This window comes from Carassius carassius, chromosome 31 (assembly GCF_963082965.1).
Source record: "Carassius carassius chromosome 31, fCarCar2.1, whole genome shotgun sequence".
Classification (NCBI taxonomy): Eukaryota; Metazoa; Chordata; class Actinopteri; order Cypriniformes; family Cyprinidae; genus Carassius; species Carassius carassius.
Genome location: NC_081785.1, coordinates 5,903,455 through 5,922,221, shown reverse-complemented (window position 1 = coordinate 5,922,221; position 18,767 = coordinate 5,903,455). Strand labels below are relative to the sequence as shown.

The 18,767-nt window shown below is 36.0% G+C and overlaps 1 long non-coding RNA gene and 1 pseudogene across 2 annotated transcripts; one reads left to right on the top strand and one right to left on the bottom strand.

The window, feature by feature from the left end:
- Nucleotides 1-1,383: 1,383 nt before the first annotated feature.
- On the bottom strand, nt 1,384-8,349 carry LOC132111419 (uncharacterized). Of its 2 annotated transcripts, XR_009424799.1 has the most exons (8): nt 8,331-8,349; nt 6,613-6,696; nt 4,654-4,792; nt 2,476-2,539; nt 2,206-2,275; nt 2,033-2,089; nt 1,817-1,900; nt 1,384-1,697 (listed from the first exon to the last, which is right to left on the bottom strand). It is a non-coding gene; the product is annotated as an uncharacterized LOC132111419 (long non-coding RNA). The 2 variants fall into 2 exon arrangements; XR_009424798.1 differs by lacking the exon at nt 8,331-8,349 and having other exon boundaries at nt 6,613-6,769.
- A 229-nt stretch (nt 8,350-8,578) lies between these two features.
- LOC132111867 (ensconsin-like) lies at nt 8,579-15,765 on the top strand (annotated as a pseudogene).
- Nucleotides 15,766-18,767: the final 3,002 nt, after the last annotated feature.

Below are 18,767 nucleotides of genomic sequence, written 5' to 3'. Positions count from 1 at the left end.
CCATTGGTCGATCGCTGTGACGTATCTCCCCACGCGCTGGGCTCGTGCACCAGTTGAGGCCAATGAAATGTGTACGTGAGCGAGAGCACGTACGCGTACTAGAACATACTGAACCCGCGTGCTGCACGTCGGCCACAGATCCGCGTGCCCTTTCCCAAAGACTGCAAGAGCAGGCGTCACGTGAAGAGGGTCTTTAAACATGACAGCGGTTTTATTATTGTTATTTATTTACTCACCATCGAACGTGAGTATTAAGCGTTACTTACAGAAACTAGGTCAAAGAAATACGTTTAAAGTTATTTTAATATGATTTTAAAAGGATTTTGTCACCTGCACGGTTTCGACATGTTTGGGCAGCTACGTGTGATCTAATAGACAAATGTGTTGATAAGCTTAGGATAAATGCATGATGCAGTCTTTTAGAATTTATTAGATAAGGCATGCAAATTAAAATAATATATGGTCAAACATGGGCGTTGCATTGAAGTATCAGAGTTTATGAGGTTTTTCCTAATCTTGTTAGAACTAGTTCAAAACAATGTTCACCTGCTCATGAATCAAAACATCCTCAGTAATGTTCGGTGAAACAGACCCCATTGTCACAACATATGATTCTGTGGTAAATGCCCCAGTAGTGAATGCTTCATTTTATGTCATCTAATATCTGATGTATTACATAATATTTTTCTTTAGATCTAGTTTTGAGTTCAGTATAGTGTCTATTTAATATATCAATGAAAAAAAGGATGTATGAAATTACAAAAAAAAAAAAAGGTTGAAAACCATGTGTTTTGCATATTTAAAAAAATTCTCTACATTTTCTACAAAACGTTCAACTAAAAAAAAGCAAAATGTTTATTTTCCCCCCTTTTTTACGGTCATAAAACTTTTACAAAAAGCATACATTGAGTCATTTTTTTCTTTAAATGGTTTCTTGCATGTTTACACGACTAATTAAGTGTACATCATATACAGTTCATCAGTACAGTACATCAAATATCATATACAGTTGTTTAACCGCTTATTTCTTTAAAAATAAAAATGGTATTATCTTATTTTAATGATTAAGAATTTCAGCCTCTAAATGCCTTCATAACAGTTTAAAAAAAAGTGAAGAAAAGGGAAGCACATATTTCTTCTAAATAAAAGAAAGTAAATCTCAACAGAACAGGGTGGTTAATTCTAAAGAGTCTGTTACTTTAATTACATTTTATAAGGATTTTTTTTAATCCAATTTATTCACGCACACTGGAATTCGTACATTTGTTCAAAACCTAAAAAATATTCACCACCTGATTTTCTGCAAAAAGTAAAAAATACACAGACCAGTCAATCTGAGAGATAAATCTAATATCGCCCCTACTATAAAAGGTGAATGCAGAATAATTTCCCAATACTGGACTTTATTAGAAAAAGAAAGGAAAAATCGTAATTTCTTTAGGTCTCTCTGGCAGTGATGCTGCCACTTCCGCCTCTTCTTCAAATGGAGTTTGATGGGCACTTATGGGAGTAAATGCTACAAAGCAGGACTTCAGACCAGCCCCAGAAGGATACAAAAACCTTTTATCTCTGATAAAATCCCCTCAAGTGATGAGGGCTTTTGCTTAGTATGAGCATTTCAGGTTGCATAATAAATACGGTGGCAGTCTGCAGACTTGTTTCCACCATTTGAAGTCAGAGGTGATGCTGTTTGTCATCTGAGTGGAAAAAAAATATTAAGAGGGTACTTATATATACACACATGTTTGTATTATCAAGTGAAATTTCACTCAAAGGTGTATTATAAATGTAGAAAAGGGTCATCCATAGTGCTTACATTTTTTTAGATAGCTTGAAGCGTTACCTAACCCTCAGTTCACTGTCCCGGCCCCACTGTTTTCTTGAGTTGGTGGACTTGTATCTGCAAAAAAGCAGATATATAGTATGTATATATAAGACCATCATGTATATTTCTCATGTGTGGTGAAATGTGAAGCATTTTCACTGGGTTTGAATTACTCTCAATCATGTTTTTTGTCCTGGAGAGACATACCATGAGTGAGAGTGTGACTTCTCCAGGGTCTGTACACAGCGTCACCATTCACAGACTCTAAACCTACAGAGACCAGATTAAAGTGCTCAAATCTGCTGAGTGAGGTTGATAGTATTGATAAGAGATACACAGCTATTCAGATTCGAAAGAAATTCATTGACAACTCAGTTTACCCATTTCATCATTTGTAATGTCATTAGCAGTGGGGTTTTGTCTTTCACCACTTGAATTGTCCATTCTCGCCTGTTCAATTAAGAATTACACTTGAGTACAAGATATACATCACATTTATATGATATTGTTTATGATTTATGTTTATAGAAACATTGCAAGTATGAAACCGTAATATTGTGAAATATTTTACAATAAAAAAACGTTTTTTTACATGTATGTATGCATGTACATACTATATCCATTTAGGTTTCACAAAGTATGACACTCACCACGTTCACAAGTGTGGATGCTTTCTGTTCGGGTGCGCTGCTTCTGTCTAACTCAAATGATTTTCTGCAAAGCAATAAATCAGTATGTAGTGTTGTCATGCTACTGGTGATTTTTTGCACTGAATGGGTTTAGTCTTTTTGTTTAAAACACAAAAGTAACTTCACTGCAGTTTTTCTACGAACCCAATTTATGACACTAAACAAGAATTACTGTATGAAATTACTGTAAATGTATATTAATATGGAAAATAAAAAAAAATAATATAAAAATTATATTGGATTAACAGTTAGCTTTAAATATACAAATAATAAAAAAAATTCATTAATTACAATAAGATTCTTTTTTTCACCTACTGGCTTATATATGACCCTGGACCACAAAATTGGTCTTATGACACAATTTCAAGTATTCCTTTCTATTTGGAGTGTTACAAGCTGTTTGTGAATAGATAACATTCCTAAAAGTTACAAAGACTAAAGTCTCAAACCCAAAGAGATCTTTATAAAAGTTAAGACTGGTCCACGCCCTCCTTAAACATCTCGTTTCAACACCCCCACATGTCCATGTCAAGATGTGGGAAGATTTGCATAACGTCACTTAAGTGTTCACCTTAAAAAAAAAGGAGTAACTTTGTTGTTACGGCCACCAACGCTGCATTTTGTGAAAAGGCTGTGTGTTTCCTTGCAAAAGTGAAAATACTTGGCCTTCCAAAAGAGGACACAACTAGAAATCAGTGGTCGAGTTGTATTGACAACACTGTTCCAGAACAGTTCAACACAAATATTCAGATGTTTGCATTGCATTTTATGGAGGACTGCTTCCTGATCCTGGGATAGTAGACTACAACGCTGGCTGTTCTGATTCACAAACTGTAAGTACGTTTTCTTCACGCACACAGACAAGTGTGACATCATATACCTTGGTAAATAAATATTATCTAAATTTACGTCTCGCACACTTCAATGCACTTTGAATGGAACATAATACGTTCACTTAGAACTGGAAAATGTGCAGAGCAGTGGGGTACGAGGAATGGAATATAGGACCGCTAACCAACCCCAACTCAACCCTATCCTTACAGTAGGACAAATACAGTGTTGGTAGCATAATCTGATAGGTAGCATTATTTGTTAGAACTCCGGAACACAGCATAACAGTGTGTTAAGGGGCCCAACATTTCAGTCACACACACACTTGAGGTATTCGGCCAATCACAACACACTGGATAGCTGGCCAATCAGAGTACACATCGCTTTTCAGAACGACGAGCTTTGTAGAAATCGACGCATTTCAGAAAGGCAGGACAGAGAGGAGAAATAATAATGTACATTATGTGGAAAATGTGTTTTCTGAACATTAAACCACAAACATTTCATTACACCAAATAATTTTATTTTTAGCAACATCATGACCCCTTTAAATCTCTGGGGAATATTTGTAGCAATAGCCAAAAATACATTGTATGGGTCAAAATGTATTTCTCTTTTATGCCAAAAACCATTAGGACAAAGATCATGAAGATCATGTTCCATGAAGATATTTTGTAATTTTCCTACTGTTAATGTGTCAAAACTTTATTTTTGATTAGTAATATCCATTGCTAAGAACTTAATTTGGACAACTGTAAAGGCAATTTAGATTTTTTTGCATTCTAGTAGTTTAGAATGCAAAATCTTCAAATAGTTGCATCTTGGCCAAATATTATCCGATCCTAACAAACCAAACATCAATGGAAAGCTTATTTATCCAGCTTTCAGGTGATGTATAAAACTTAATTCGAAATCGAACAATTTACCCTTATGACTGGTTATGCACTATGCATAATCACCTTATCACTATGCAGACAGTCTGCATAGACTTTATAGAGTACAGTCTCACAATATATCGCCTATTTGCTTGGGCTCTCTTTCATGTATTCATATGTTAAGCATGAGCTAGTATGAGTAAGACGATGCTCTCGTGTTTTGTGATGGAGTCACATTCCTGCCTCATTCCTTACAATTTTCCACAGTAGAAAGACCTGATGTCTAGGAATGTAGCGTACAGCAACAGAGTGGGTGACTTGCTGCTACATACCTGTATAGTTGCCCTTTTCGCCTGACTTCATCTTTTGAGGCATGCTTTTTTGTAACTAACTTCCATCAAAATCTTTTAAAGGTCACTCAGAAACCACTCACTTTTTACAGCTTGCACAGAGAACGAGGAGTGCGATGCTAATGATTAAGAGGATGACTATGGAGAGAAATGCAGCCTCTGGTTGCTCTGTGACCGCCCATCCTACCAGATGAGTGCTGATTGGTGCCATGATTGTGATACCTACAGGAAAACAGATCAGATATTGAACACATTATTTCATGCACATATACACTGGAAAAAAAAAATGCTGTAGAAACAATTTTCACTTAGAACCTGCTAGTAAATTTCATAAAGAATGGCAAAAGTGTCGAGTAACACTAAAATGTGAAATTCTTAAGTAGAAAATTAACTACATTAATACGATGCACATCTACAATACGTGATTACAGCTTGTAAAAATGGATCCTCTACTCATTACATTGGCAATTATTTTGTCATAATTATACACTTTCTATACATACAAGTCTTTATCATAATGTATACATTTTAAGGAGTGGATATCGTAATTTTTTTTTAAATTGTGCCTGTTTGCTAGTGCTTTACCCATAAAAGAAGGGATCTATTTAAAAATAGATTCAGAATCCTGTCACAAAAGTTAGCCACATAATTATAAAATTCAAAAGCTCATGAAGCACATTGGTTACCACAGAAAATTTTTCATGTTTCCACTGGTATTACCAAAAGTTTTCCAAAACTGCAATTAAGCGGTTTTAAAGCAACAAAACACCAAAAAAAAAAAAAATGTTCTCAAGTTGTCAGTTCACTTTTGATAAACCAGATTGTTCTTCTCTTAAGGGCTCTTAAATATGAAACACCAGATATCGTTTACCTAAAAATGAAAACTCTCAGGCTTTACTCACCTTCCAAAGTCAAGTACTGAAGTTTTCAAGCTCCAAAACAGTGCGTCACAAAAATACCATAAAAGTAGCATAGAACTGAGTCTTCCCAGGCCATAAGAAGGCTTTGCTCAAGTATGATGCCTGACTTTTTCTGTACTGGACCAACCAATTCATTCATTTGAGTCAGACCTTTTGAATGAATTGGTTGGTACAGAAAAAAAGAAAAAAAGTAGTCTTAAACTGGATCTGACTGAGCCGGATCTGGAGTTGACTAAATTACTAGCTTTGTAGTGGTTAACAGCTCACTAGGGAGGAATACGTTTATTGTAAATTTCAGTCCGTTTCTCATGCAAATCTAACTTATGGCTTCAGAAGACTTGAAATATTGCGCAAGAGTAGTATGGACTATTTTTATGATATCAAGATGTTATTATTTCATTTTTGAAGCTTTTGAAGTTTTCGTAGTCATGTACAAAGTGCGCTGCCTGGAATAACCAGAACCAAAATGTTTTGTTCCACAAAAGAATGTAAATGATACAGGTTTGGAACAACACGAAGGTCAATACTGTTACTGAGGAGAGAATTCAAATTTTTGGGTGAACTATTACATAAAATATAGAAGGCACATTCTAGGAGTTTAATATTGCTTGTTTACTATCCATATAAAACTTTAGCTGGGATCGTTTTTCGTTATTTTACCACAACAAATTAAAACAGTAGAACCAGTTTTTAATGATATGGTAAACCATCTTTCTTGGTGGTTATACTGTAGTGACATGTCTTTAACATATAATTATAAATACAACAGAACTACAGGTAAGGTAGGTAAACCTCACCCCAAAACCAAAATAACACATGGAACAGGTTCCTGACCAAAACTTAGAGATGCACCTGCTCTTAGTCATTTACAAACAGTTAATATAAAAAATAGGACGAAAAAAATAAAAAAAAAACACCACACCTCCCCCAGTTTCGCTGTTCGATTATTACGCTCATTGAAGAAGAATGTAAGACCAAAGAAACTTTCTTAAAGAGATAGAAACTAAATTAACTATATTAAGAAAATCTCCATAGTGACAATGAACTAGTCAGGATTCATTTTAATAGAACATAACAGGTGCAAAATATGAGCAAAAATATAGTGGGAAAATTATAAATTACCTACAGAGATAATTCAGTGAGCTCCTTGTGTCAGTGAACTCTTGTTTGAAGCCTTCAGATGCAGTCCTCTTCTACTCTTGTATCCTACATAGCGGTGCAGACAACAGACATCCTTCAGCCAGCTCCTGTCAGCGTAACACTGACTTTACCTTCCTGACAGGAAGGGAAAACTAAAGCTTTGACAAGCCACATTTCCTCATTCTTTCAGTCGTCTCCACATCAGATAGACTGCTAATCACTCATTGACTCCTGATGCACATTCCTCCCTCTCACCCACTTTCAGATGTACGTACTGATATCCACTTACAGAATCAAAAGACTTCATGAATGATGTTCTATCAGAAACACCCAAAAAATGTTTGATTATTAATCAGAAATTAAATCTGATAAGTACGGAACATTACTGTAATGTTGGGACTTACAATTCCATTTAGTTGCTCCTCATTCAGAAGAAAGAATCTGACAAACCTGGAAGTGCCACCACCCTGGAAGGGTTGACTTAACCCGCTTCTAACTACTAACTAGTCTCTTTGTGGGTATATTTTTAGTGTAACTAATAGAAAATTTGCATTTACACAAATTAAAGGCATACTTTGAACCCTGGGAACATTTTAAAATAATTTTCTTGCCTTTGACACTCATTTCCAGATAAATGTAATTTGCATTTGATAAATGGTGTAATGTTAGGATATAGATAAAACTGAGGCTAGCAGTCAAAATAGCTTTATCTCAGCAACCTAAAGAGGGGTGTGTGTGTGTGTGTGTGTCTGTGTGTGTATATATATATATATATATATAAAATCATTATTCCAAATTCCTATTCCACACAAAAAAAAATTCTAAATGTAATTGTGGAACTTACCTGTATAATATAAAAACTGATTAATAATTTAATTGTAAAAGAATTACAACATTTTAATGTAATAATTACAGACTTTTCAATAAAATATATTTTGGCATTTGGTTTTATATCCAGTGCTGAAGTACTAAAATTACAATAATATTAGTGTAATATTAATATAAATTTTAAATTACTAAATACACACACACACACACACACGTATATACGTTTGTGTGAGATATATATGTAAATAAAAAAAATATATATGTAAATAAGTGCTGAGTTTACCCAACCCATTGCTCCAGGGTGATTGTCCCTAAACATGTACTGCAAGTTGTTTTAGATAGAAAAGATTTGCTAAACGAAGACTAATTCAATGCAATACTTGTGGACCATTACATAAAAATGCACAGTTGTTACTGATAGTGAAGGCATAACGTCATCTCTCTGTCTAAAGCAGATCCTCAAGCCAATCAGAAGCATTATGGGATGTGAAAAGATTTGGTACAAGAACCTTAAATCTGATCTGTGATTGGCTGTATATTTTATGTTACATCTCAATAATCGATCCACAGGATTAAAGCAAGTTTTCTCTGCACACTAGCATGCAGTGTCATGCCTCCCACAATTTTGCATATCACAGTCAGCCAGGTAACCACTTCGAAAAAAAGCACTTGCATCCAACTGGGTCTCTTTTGTTATAGTGTGAATATTTCATCCTTGCTGCAGCTGCTCGTATGCAGTCAATGTGACTGGCCAATGCAATGCAAAGGGCTCTGTGGATTGTTAAGGGAAACACACCTCCAATAACCACAGCTGATTCCAGATGGGTGGGCATCTTCTGTGAGAGCATGGCACGTGCGCACTCTGTACTTACAGAAGTTTATGGAGTTTGCTTGCCGTGCATGTGTGCTAGACGCAACCCAGACAGCAGCAAATCAGCTGCTCACACAATCTCCCTCAGGAAGAATTTCTGTTTCACACTCGGGTCTCGCTCTCTCAACCAGCCTATTCCCTGTTAGTGATGCACTGATAAGCCGTTGGCTGGAGTGGAAGACTTGTGCACAGGGAACACAGATGCTCTACATGTATTAAACAGACACACACACACACACTCACTGTAAGATGCCAGCTCATCTGAGCCTGAAAGAGCAGGAACGTGCGTGGAGGAAGATGGCAAGGACAGCAGAGCTGGGTCTCGCTGCGTTTTTGGAGAAAGGACGGATGAAGATGTGCGACACTGCGAGGAAGCAGAGAGGTTGGTGAGATGCAGATGATAAATACGACATTCATTAACCTCATCTGCTAATTCAGGGCTCACAATAAACTGCACACAACTTTGACAGAGCATGTGCATCTTAAAATTCTGGAAACAAACATATATAGATCCTTCTATGTGGCATAAGCTGTTAGACCCATCTGAGTTCATATACTAAATAACAATACACTTCTTTATGGTTGGCTCAGATAGTGACATTAAGAATGGGTTATGCTTGTGTGTGATGATGCTAGCTGTGCTTAAGGGGTTTATAAATGTCTCGCATCACATGATGGATGTCTGTTACGCAACGCCCCCGATGTCAAGTTCGTCTACTTTCATTTTCTTAGACCAAGTGACTTATATATGCTAGCAAATACTGCAGCTCTGATATGTTCTGCATCAGTCATGCTCCACACTTCACCCCTCGATATCATTGTTGTGGTGATCTGGAGTGTGAAGTTCACCATCACCACATACTCTTCAGTCAGGCGCTGAATTTGTTGTTCTACACAGAAAGAGTAAAACAAATGTTGCCTTTGTAATGGTCTACAAGCCTTGGGCTGTCTTGATTCAGAGGACAAAGTCAGAACTGGCATGAGACAGGCCTCATGTACACCTCTATATCTGCCTTTTGTGTTAATAAAAAAAAAGTTACAGACCCCATAACTTACACTTTCAAGGGGGAAACACCCGTGAGTCAATGGGATTCTTACTTGCCTGAATAACAATGAAACTGATGTGTCACTCAAAGGGCTGAAGTAACAGCCTTGCGTGCTTATTTCAAGAATTTGTAAAGACAAAGAGCTCAGTCATGAAGGCTTCCACTATGCTATGCATTCCTCATTGTCGTAATGCTGTAAATCATCACACCACTTACCTTCTAATCTACCTGTCTGCTTTTCAAACTGGGTTAAAAGTTTGCTCAATTTCAGCAGAGTGTTTAAAAACCAAAACACTAGAAGACTTTCATGTTTGGTGTTCATTTATCTTTTTTCTATTTCTGAGCAGTAAGTAAACAGCCTCTCTTTTTTTCCAGATTCCAGATCTGATGTGAAACCCACAGCCCTGGAGCAAAAAAAGAAAAGCATGTGCTCCACTGAACATTAAATCAGCACAGATTATCAACAAACAAAATGGAAATAACACAGGTCTTAAATAGCTAATATTTATCCATCAATTCAATTTGCATTTTCCTTTCTCAAACCTTTAGTGCCTGATATACTGCTGCCATGGACACAAATGTCAATAACGATTGTCTTTAAAGCTGAATCTTCCCAGTTGCTCATTTTTCTCATTCATTCCAACAAAGTTTATTATATTATGTGCTCCATGACAAATTTTAATTTTATAATTTAGAGTCAAATGTGCTAAAAGTGGATGGGAGACTGCGATTGGCCCGTGAACGGAGAGAGGCGCATCAAAAACAGCTGGGTATTTTCCTTACTCTGAACATATAACAATTATTACAAATTAAAGAACAAACTGAAAGCTTTATTAAGTTTTTCTTGGTGTACCTGGACTGTAGTGCTGCGTGAGCACGGCTGGCTGGCAAAGGAAGAAAGGTTCAAGCAGTTCTATGAGAAACATCTTGAGGAGCAACGGAAGAAGTTAGAGGAGCAGCGACAAAGAGATGAAAGGAGGAGGATGGCGGTCGAGGAGAAACGCAAACAGAGGCTCAAAGAAGAAAGAGTGAATTTATGCATGAGATAAATAATGACTGATGCTTGATGGGAGAGATTTTGTTTGTATAGCATACACATGCTTCCAGTGAAGAGTTTGGACATTGTATAAAAATTAACAAAAATCATACAGATGGATGGAATTTTACAAATTGTATAAACATTTATATAAAACACCAGTTAAATTTTCCACATATACATACCCACATATATTTGTGGGCTATTATTTATATATATATATATATATATATATATATATATATATATATATATATATATATATATATATAATAATTCATGATTAACTTACAAAAAGATTCAGCTCCAAATACTGGTATTAATGAATTAATTATTATATTATATTATTATATAAAGTACATATAAATATAAACACACATATATATATATACAGTACAGACCAAAAGTTTGGACACACCTTCTCATTCAAAGAGTTTTCTTTATTTTCATGACTATGAAAATTGTAGAGTCACACTGAAGGCATCAAAACTATGAATTATCACATGTGGAATTATATATGGAATTATAAACATATGAATATATGTCATATATATACATGAAAATATGTCATATTCTAGGTTCTTCAAAGTAGCCACCTTTTGCTTTGATTACTGCTCTGCACACTCTTGGCATTCTCTTGATGAGCTTCAAGAGGTAGTCACCTGAAATGGTCTTCCAACAGTCTTGAAGGAGTTCCCCGAGAGATGCTTAGCACTTGTTGGCCCTTTTGCCTCCTGTCTGCGGTCCAGCTCACCCCTAAACCATCTCGAAGGGGAAGTCGTGGCCTAATGGTTAGAGAGTTGGACTCCCAATCGAAAGGTTGTGAGTTCGAGTCCCGGGCCGGCAGGAATTGTGGGTGGGGGGAGTGCATGTACAGTTCTCTCTCCACCTTCAATACCACGACTTAGGTGCCCTTGAGCAAGGCATTGAACCCCCAACTGCTCCCCGGGCGCCGCAGCATAAATGGCTGCCCACTGCTCTGGGTGTATGCTCACAGTGTGTGTGTGTTCACTGCTCTGTGTGTGTGTGCATTTCGGATGGGTTAAATGCAGAGCACAAATTCTGAGTGTGGGTCACCATACTTGGCTGAATGTCACTTCACTTTAATTTTTAATTCAGGTCCGGTGACTGTGGAGGCCAGGTCATCTGGTGCAGCACCCCATCACTCTCCTTCTTGGTCAAATAGCCCTTGATGCCTTCAGTGTGACTCTACAATTTTCATAGTCATGAAAATAAAGAAAACTCTTTGAATGAGAAGGTGTGTCCAAACTTTTGGTCTGTACTGTATATAAAAAGCATAAACTCTTTAGAAGTATTCAAGATCATGAAAAAGAAATTCAGTCAAATGTGTTCAGATTTTTGACTGGTAGTGTACACCATCTGTTTGTGTGGGTTTCATAAATGCTTTAGCACAGACAGAAGCAACGACGATAAAAAAAAAAAAAAAAAAAACACACGCTGTGAAGATTTTGCAACCATGATTAAAACCATAAGGAGCATGGGATGATAGGTGTGTTCTCATCCTGTGTTCTAGGAGCGTTTACGAGTCTGTGCTGCGGAAGACGATGGAGAAAACTCAGAAGACCAAACAGAAAACTGGTCACTGCTCACGAAGGGTCACCAAGAATAAAATCAATAATGGTGAATATTTAAGTGCACGATTTAAAAAGCAATAACTGGTGCTAAAACACTCTTCTAGCTTTGCATCTATTTTCCCAACTCCCTTTCTGACCTCTTCCTGTTAGTCATTCTGCTTTCTGCTCTCCTCTAGCTAAACCTCACTCTCTTAGTCAGTGGGAGATTGACCTTGTCCGTCGTCTTCAGACTCCTACTGTCTCTTATCTAGACAGAAGCAGGAGCGCTGTGTGTCTGTCATGAGACATAGGTATCACTTTAGACTGAAGAATTGCATCTATCATTCAGATATTTCATTCGGCTGGGTGTAATAAATATTGGCTTCCTTTTTTCTTCTCATGCTCATAAAACCCATTTCTCTGTACTCATTAACCCAAAAAATTTGTTCATATTTGTCGTCGTTCAGCCTCCTGTCATACCACGAACTCCAGCACCACGTGAAAGCCCCAGGTGCATTGTGGGAAAGCGCCAAACAGGCTTGCAAGTTCAAGTCCAAATCTCACCATCCGCAGAACCACCAACAGAGAGCTGGTTAGAGATCACAATCATTTTTAAGCTATTTGGTTAAATATAAAAATAAACAGTTCTTCGTTGCATGACATACTGCATGTGGTTTTTACAAAAATATTTCAGGTGGCAAAAGGTGATTTTGAGGGACAGGACTTGAAAAAGCCACAACTACAAGCAACAATCCATGAAATCAAGCCCAAACAGGACACAACTCCACCAGAAAATAAGGTCCTCTCAACATCATGGTATATAAACATATATTTATATATTTCTACAGAACAATCTCTTAGACTTCAGCAAGTCATTCCATTTTATATCATTGCTGTCTAGGAGAAACAATATCAAAGCTGCACTATATGGTAGTAATTTTCAGGTTTGTGTCATTCGTTCTTGAAAAGCACAATGGGCTAGTTGCATATCGCCGCCATATTGGATTTCCGGTCTCGCGAGTGTGTGCTTTTATACTTCCGGTTGTGCTAAACGCCAGTGCAGAGAACCGGAGAAATCCAAATATTACCTTCTATATATGTTTAGAGGATTTATAATATCACTTCAAATGCAAATAAGATCTACACTGCTATTATTAGTATTCTATAAATGTTAACTGAGCAAGTGCGTTTGAAACGGTGTATGTTTGGGTCTGGTGTATGAATTAAATACACTAATTTTCCCAACTGTTCACGAAATGAAAATTGAACTCATAGTGCGTACACACAGATACATAATTTATTTTTACCTTACCAATTATGTAAATGTAAAAATTACTTATTTCTCAAAAATGTTTGCATTACATTTTTTTTTTTAATGATATATTCACCTTTTGAGACATGGGCTGTGATTTATCTTCACATTTCTCAATTGTGCACATTAGTTTGTTTCATCATTATTTTCACAACATTTTATTATTTGACAGTCAACTTTGCATCAGACATTTTGAAATGAAATAAAACAACTAATACATGACTAATTTTAATATTTGTTTTATTCGAAGAATTCATAAAATACATGCGACAAAATTATTTATGCTGCAGATATTTTACAAAACAGATAAACATTGATAAAAACAAACATGAATGCAAACAGCGATCTTTTAATTAATGCAAACCTACCATAATAGCATTACGTTAAATTGTACACAGTTATAAACTGTTATCAAATAAAGTTAATAAAACATACATACTTTATCAGAAATATCTGTCTGTCTCGTTTGACAGTCAGAAACCTTATGATCTTATAGATAACAGTCAGAACAAAATCAGCTCTCCGAAAATGTAAAATATTGCATATTTGAGTGGTTTGTGTTTTAATGAAAAAATCCCTGTGAGCTGATTAACCTGACGCTGATCCGCATAATCAACAGAAGAATAAAGCAATCTCCATGTTGTATCTTGATGAATTTCCACACAGAGGTACGCAAAAATGTAGGGAGGATGTTTCCTCGTGTCTTTGATATACCACTATTCGCTTTTAAATTCGAAAAACATTAATAGTAAACGTGAGCGTCGCAGGACCGGAAAAGCTCACCGGCGCCACTTGCAATTTTACGTTCCAACCACAGAGGGCGACAGAGGCCCTACAATTATGTAGTACCGCTTTAAAGCTCTAACTTATAGTTTTACTTTCTTTAAAGGAATGAGTGAAATCAAACTTTCCTCGAACTCTCAGATTTATACTTTTGGACATTATGACCCGTTCTTGCTTTATTTACCCATTTCCAAGGCTGCAGAACAGATCACATTTCAGACAAGTCACACTTAAACAAGACAGTTTGCCTCCACTGCCAGAAGAGGAGGATCTAGAATCTGAAGAAACACTTGCTCAATGTCTGCAAGATAACCAACTCCAGACGAAACCAGCTACAAATGGGCCTCTGAATCCAATTACTAATGGTAAGTCAAAGACTTGCTCAGACACATTTTGCAATAATTCACACATTTTTTATAATATTAATAATTCAGTTTAGTGTACTGTGGAACAAACAAATAAATTGCAAGTCAACAAAACTATGAAATAACACAAATAAAATGCACCCCCCCCCCAAATTCAGCATTAAGAAACATTTTTAAGAATATATACATACACATTGTGTTATTTCATAGTTTTGTTGACTTGCAATTTATATGTTTGTTCCATAGTACAATAACCTAATGCAGTACCATTGTAGCAAAAAGGTTCTAAACTGAATATATACATTTCATACATTAATACATATAAATTCCTCTCTCTGTACTCTTTCACTTTTAGGACCAAGTCAGATTGGTGACGGGGCTCAAGTCATACCTCCTGATTGGACTACAGACGCTGAAGAGGCCACTCACCTGTTGACGGAGAAAAGGAGACAAGCCCGACTCCAGAGAGAGGAGGAAGAGGAACACAGACTGAAGGTTTTTTTTTTATTATTATTCTTACCTTTCCACTATCAGTGAATCTTGCTCTCTTGTGTCTTAGTATTTCACAACTGCTTTTGATTATAAATGTTAAATTGTATTTGTAAAATGAAAAGGCCGCAATTCAAAGTTGTTCTTTGCTGAAGTAACTGGACAGTTAAATATGCTAAAGTTAAAACTACATATCTAAAAACAGTTTGAACTTCATGATGGCAGATATAAATTCTTAATAAAGTGCATTAAGCACCTAACTGAGCTTGTGTGGCTCATGTTTGCAGAAAGAGCAGAGAGGACCTGGCCCATCGAAGAGTGGAAGAACGAGCCAGAGAGGAAGCCCAGGCCCCGAGACTGGAGGAGGAGAAGAGGAAGAGAGAGGAAGAAGAGCGATTGAACGCTCAAGAGCAGAATGCTCGCAGACAGAAAGAGGAGGGAAAACAGGCTTCAACAGCAAGTATTAAAAGCTTTTGAATGTTTAAAATCACTCTTCCAAACCTAGTTTAATATGAAGAAATCATGAAAAGAACAAGAAAAACAGATTCTGATGACAAGGTAAGACTCTCAATGGCAGGTGCTTTGTTTATGCCCCATCTACAGGCCCTGCTCAATTTCTGTCCCCTTTGGAAAGCTGCATCAGTGAAGGACAACTTGCCTTGTGAGAATGTGAAGCCTGTGATCAGGCTACCAGATCCAGGAAAAATGCCAAAGCTGGAGCTGAGGGATGAGGAGGATATGCTTCCCACTGTGGCCTTCAAGGAGAGACGGTCCTTCCGCAGTCTTTCTGGCCTGGATGAGATACAAGCCCATCAGCAATCTGGTATGTGAATGCATTCATCTGACTTAATGTAAATCTGCATTTAAATCAAATATAAACTAATATATTAATTTAACATTACACAACTCGAGATTAAATTTGCTGATTCAAGGATTAGATTAAATATTTGTTTTATACAAGTTTATACAAGTTTTATACAAGTATTTATTTAAATAAAAATGTAATGATAAAGTAAAAACCTTTTGATAGAAAAAAACCCCCATTAATTTTATATATACACTATTAAATGCATGCCACCTGTTTTTAATATTATAAATACATCTGAATTAAGTACATTCATATTTAAAAGTTGCCATACAGTTGGTATACAACATGTTAATGTTTTCCCTCATGCTTTAGAGGTTATTTAACCCACGGACCTGTCATATGATGCCAAGACCCTCAGAGCAACTTCAGCAAGTTTGTCCTTCTGAAACACAAAAACAACATATGCACTTGTTTTCCCTGCACTTTAATAAATCTGTAGTTTAGTTTCCTTTTACAGATTACGGTTCCCTAATTAAAATACCTAAATTACTGCTTGATTTGCTTAAGTGACATCATGCATCGCTCAGTAAACATAACTTTGTATATGTGATAAGATTCACATAATAATAATAACAATGAAAATAATTATAATACTTGAATAATACTTAATGACTTAAAGGTAGACTATCCACCATATAATGAATTTTTTCATTTTAAGCTTTACATTTCATAATATTTTATATTTTAGCCATTATGTTTATGGTGTTATGGTTTCTCCTTGAATGTCTGAGCAGTGATATAATGGTCTTATGGATTCATCAGTCTTTCTATAAATATACAAATGTAAATGGTAATTCACCTACATGAATCCATACTGTTTACTACTGTTTAAAAGTGTGGGGTAAGTATGATTTAAAAAATTATTAATACCTTTTATTCAGCAAGAATGCATTAAAATGATCAAAGGTGACAGCAGAGACTTAAAGGGTTAGTTCACCCAAAAATGAAAATTATGTCATTAATGTCTCACCCTCATGTCTTTCCAAACCCGTAAGACCTCTGTTCATCTTCGGAATACAGTTTAAGATATGTGCGTCATGAACGCACTCACAACAGACACAGAAGAGAAGACAATGCTGAATAAAGTCGTAATTTGTTATTTTTGGACCAAATTGTATTTTTGATGCTTCAACAAATTCTAACTGACCCTCTGATGTCACATGGACTACTTTGATGATCTTTTTCTTACCTTTCTGGACATGGACAGTATACCGTACACACAGCTTCAATGGAGGGACTGAGAGCTCTTGGACTAAATCTAAAATATCTTAAACTGTGTTCCAAAGATAAACTGAGGTCTCACGGGTTTGGAACGACATGAGGGTGAGTATTTAAATAAATGCTGTTCTTTTGAATGAAAGGATCCTAAAAAAAAAGAAATGTATAATAGTTGCCAAAAAAATATAAGCAGCTATATTTTCAACACTGATAATAATACATTTTTTGAACACCAAATCAGCATATTATAATTATTTCTAAAGCATCATGTGACACTGAAGACTGGCGTAATGATGCTGAAAATTCAGCTTTGCATCACAGGAATAAATTCTATTTAAAAAAAAAAAAGTAAAATTGTAATAATTTCACAATATTTTTATTGTCATTGTTATTATTTCAATCAAATAGATGCAACCTTGGTGAGCATCATAAAAATAAAGCATACAAACCCCAAACCTTTGAATGGTAATATCTGTGTATTTGTTTTTAACCAGATATCTAGAAATCATTCATGCAATTAAGAATCTCTCTTTGCAATGCTGCTGTTTTGACTCATGAGGGTACACTAGTATACAGAGGTCATTTTGAATGTGTCATTATTGGTGACCAGTGATTTTGTATCACCAGAGAGGTGAGCATATTAATGTCCACAGTTTCTGTAGCTGGTTTTGCACTGATGCTATTAAGCTGTTCCAAATAAAAACACCCGCCCACAAGCCCTTTTAATAAATGAAAATTATGTGATCTCGTCTGCCTTATAAACATTACTATAGTGTGCTGGTACCTGCTGACCTTGTGCAATGATAAGAGGCTTATGCAGATATGGTGTAAAGATGTAAACAGTTGTATTCCTTTTTTTATTGGTGTAAGTAAATAAGCTGTAAAAAAAACTACTGGTTGTTGGAGTTTATGTAAGTTTTTTTTTTTTTTTTTGAGTATTTTCACATTCTACATAAAACACTATTAAACAGGAATAACCATCACATGTCCCATGAGGTTTTGCATTAGCTGAAATTGAGAGAGAACTGAATGTTCTTGTACCCAGAAAACATTGTTACATGTTTGGTAAATGGTGACAAACCTCAGATGAGAAGAATCCTGATAGGGCATGTTGTTCAGTATAATAATATTCAGATCTTTTACTAGTTAACTGAATATGAATTCAACGGATTATGGCAAAAATGTGACGTTGTTGTACAACGTTAATGGTTCTATGAAAACATCCAAGTCTCAGACAGCCCAAAATGCCCAATTTAACTTCACGTTAGATAATAATTTAACTAGTTTATCTAATCGTTTAAAAAGATTGGATTTGTTCCTCTAATGCTCAAAAAAAAAAAAAAAAAAAAAAAAAAACTAAATGGGACAACGATTTGGTCCCTATTCCTGGAAAGTGCCACATGCATCCATAACAGACTCTGAATCTCGGTGGATTGAATTTTTGCAGCATTTACCAGATTTTGTGGGATTAAAGGGAGGTTGGACAACATTTGGTTGAATCGTCCCAGCAAAACCGCATCAGATGACACAAATGCATCGCTGTTTGAAGACTACAGTGGAGTTCTCAAGTAAATTTGGGCTAATTGCGTCACCTGTCCACAGCTGCTGATTGACTCTCTGTGAGCCGTATAATATCTAATATTGGTTTAAGGTGAACATGAAGTATCTCAAATGAATCTCTCTGACAGCAGCAGACAGCAGTTTTATGTGTTTATATATCCAGGTATATTAAACCGAGGCGTGTCGA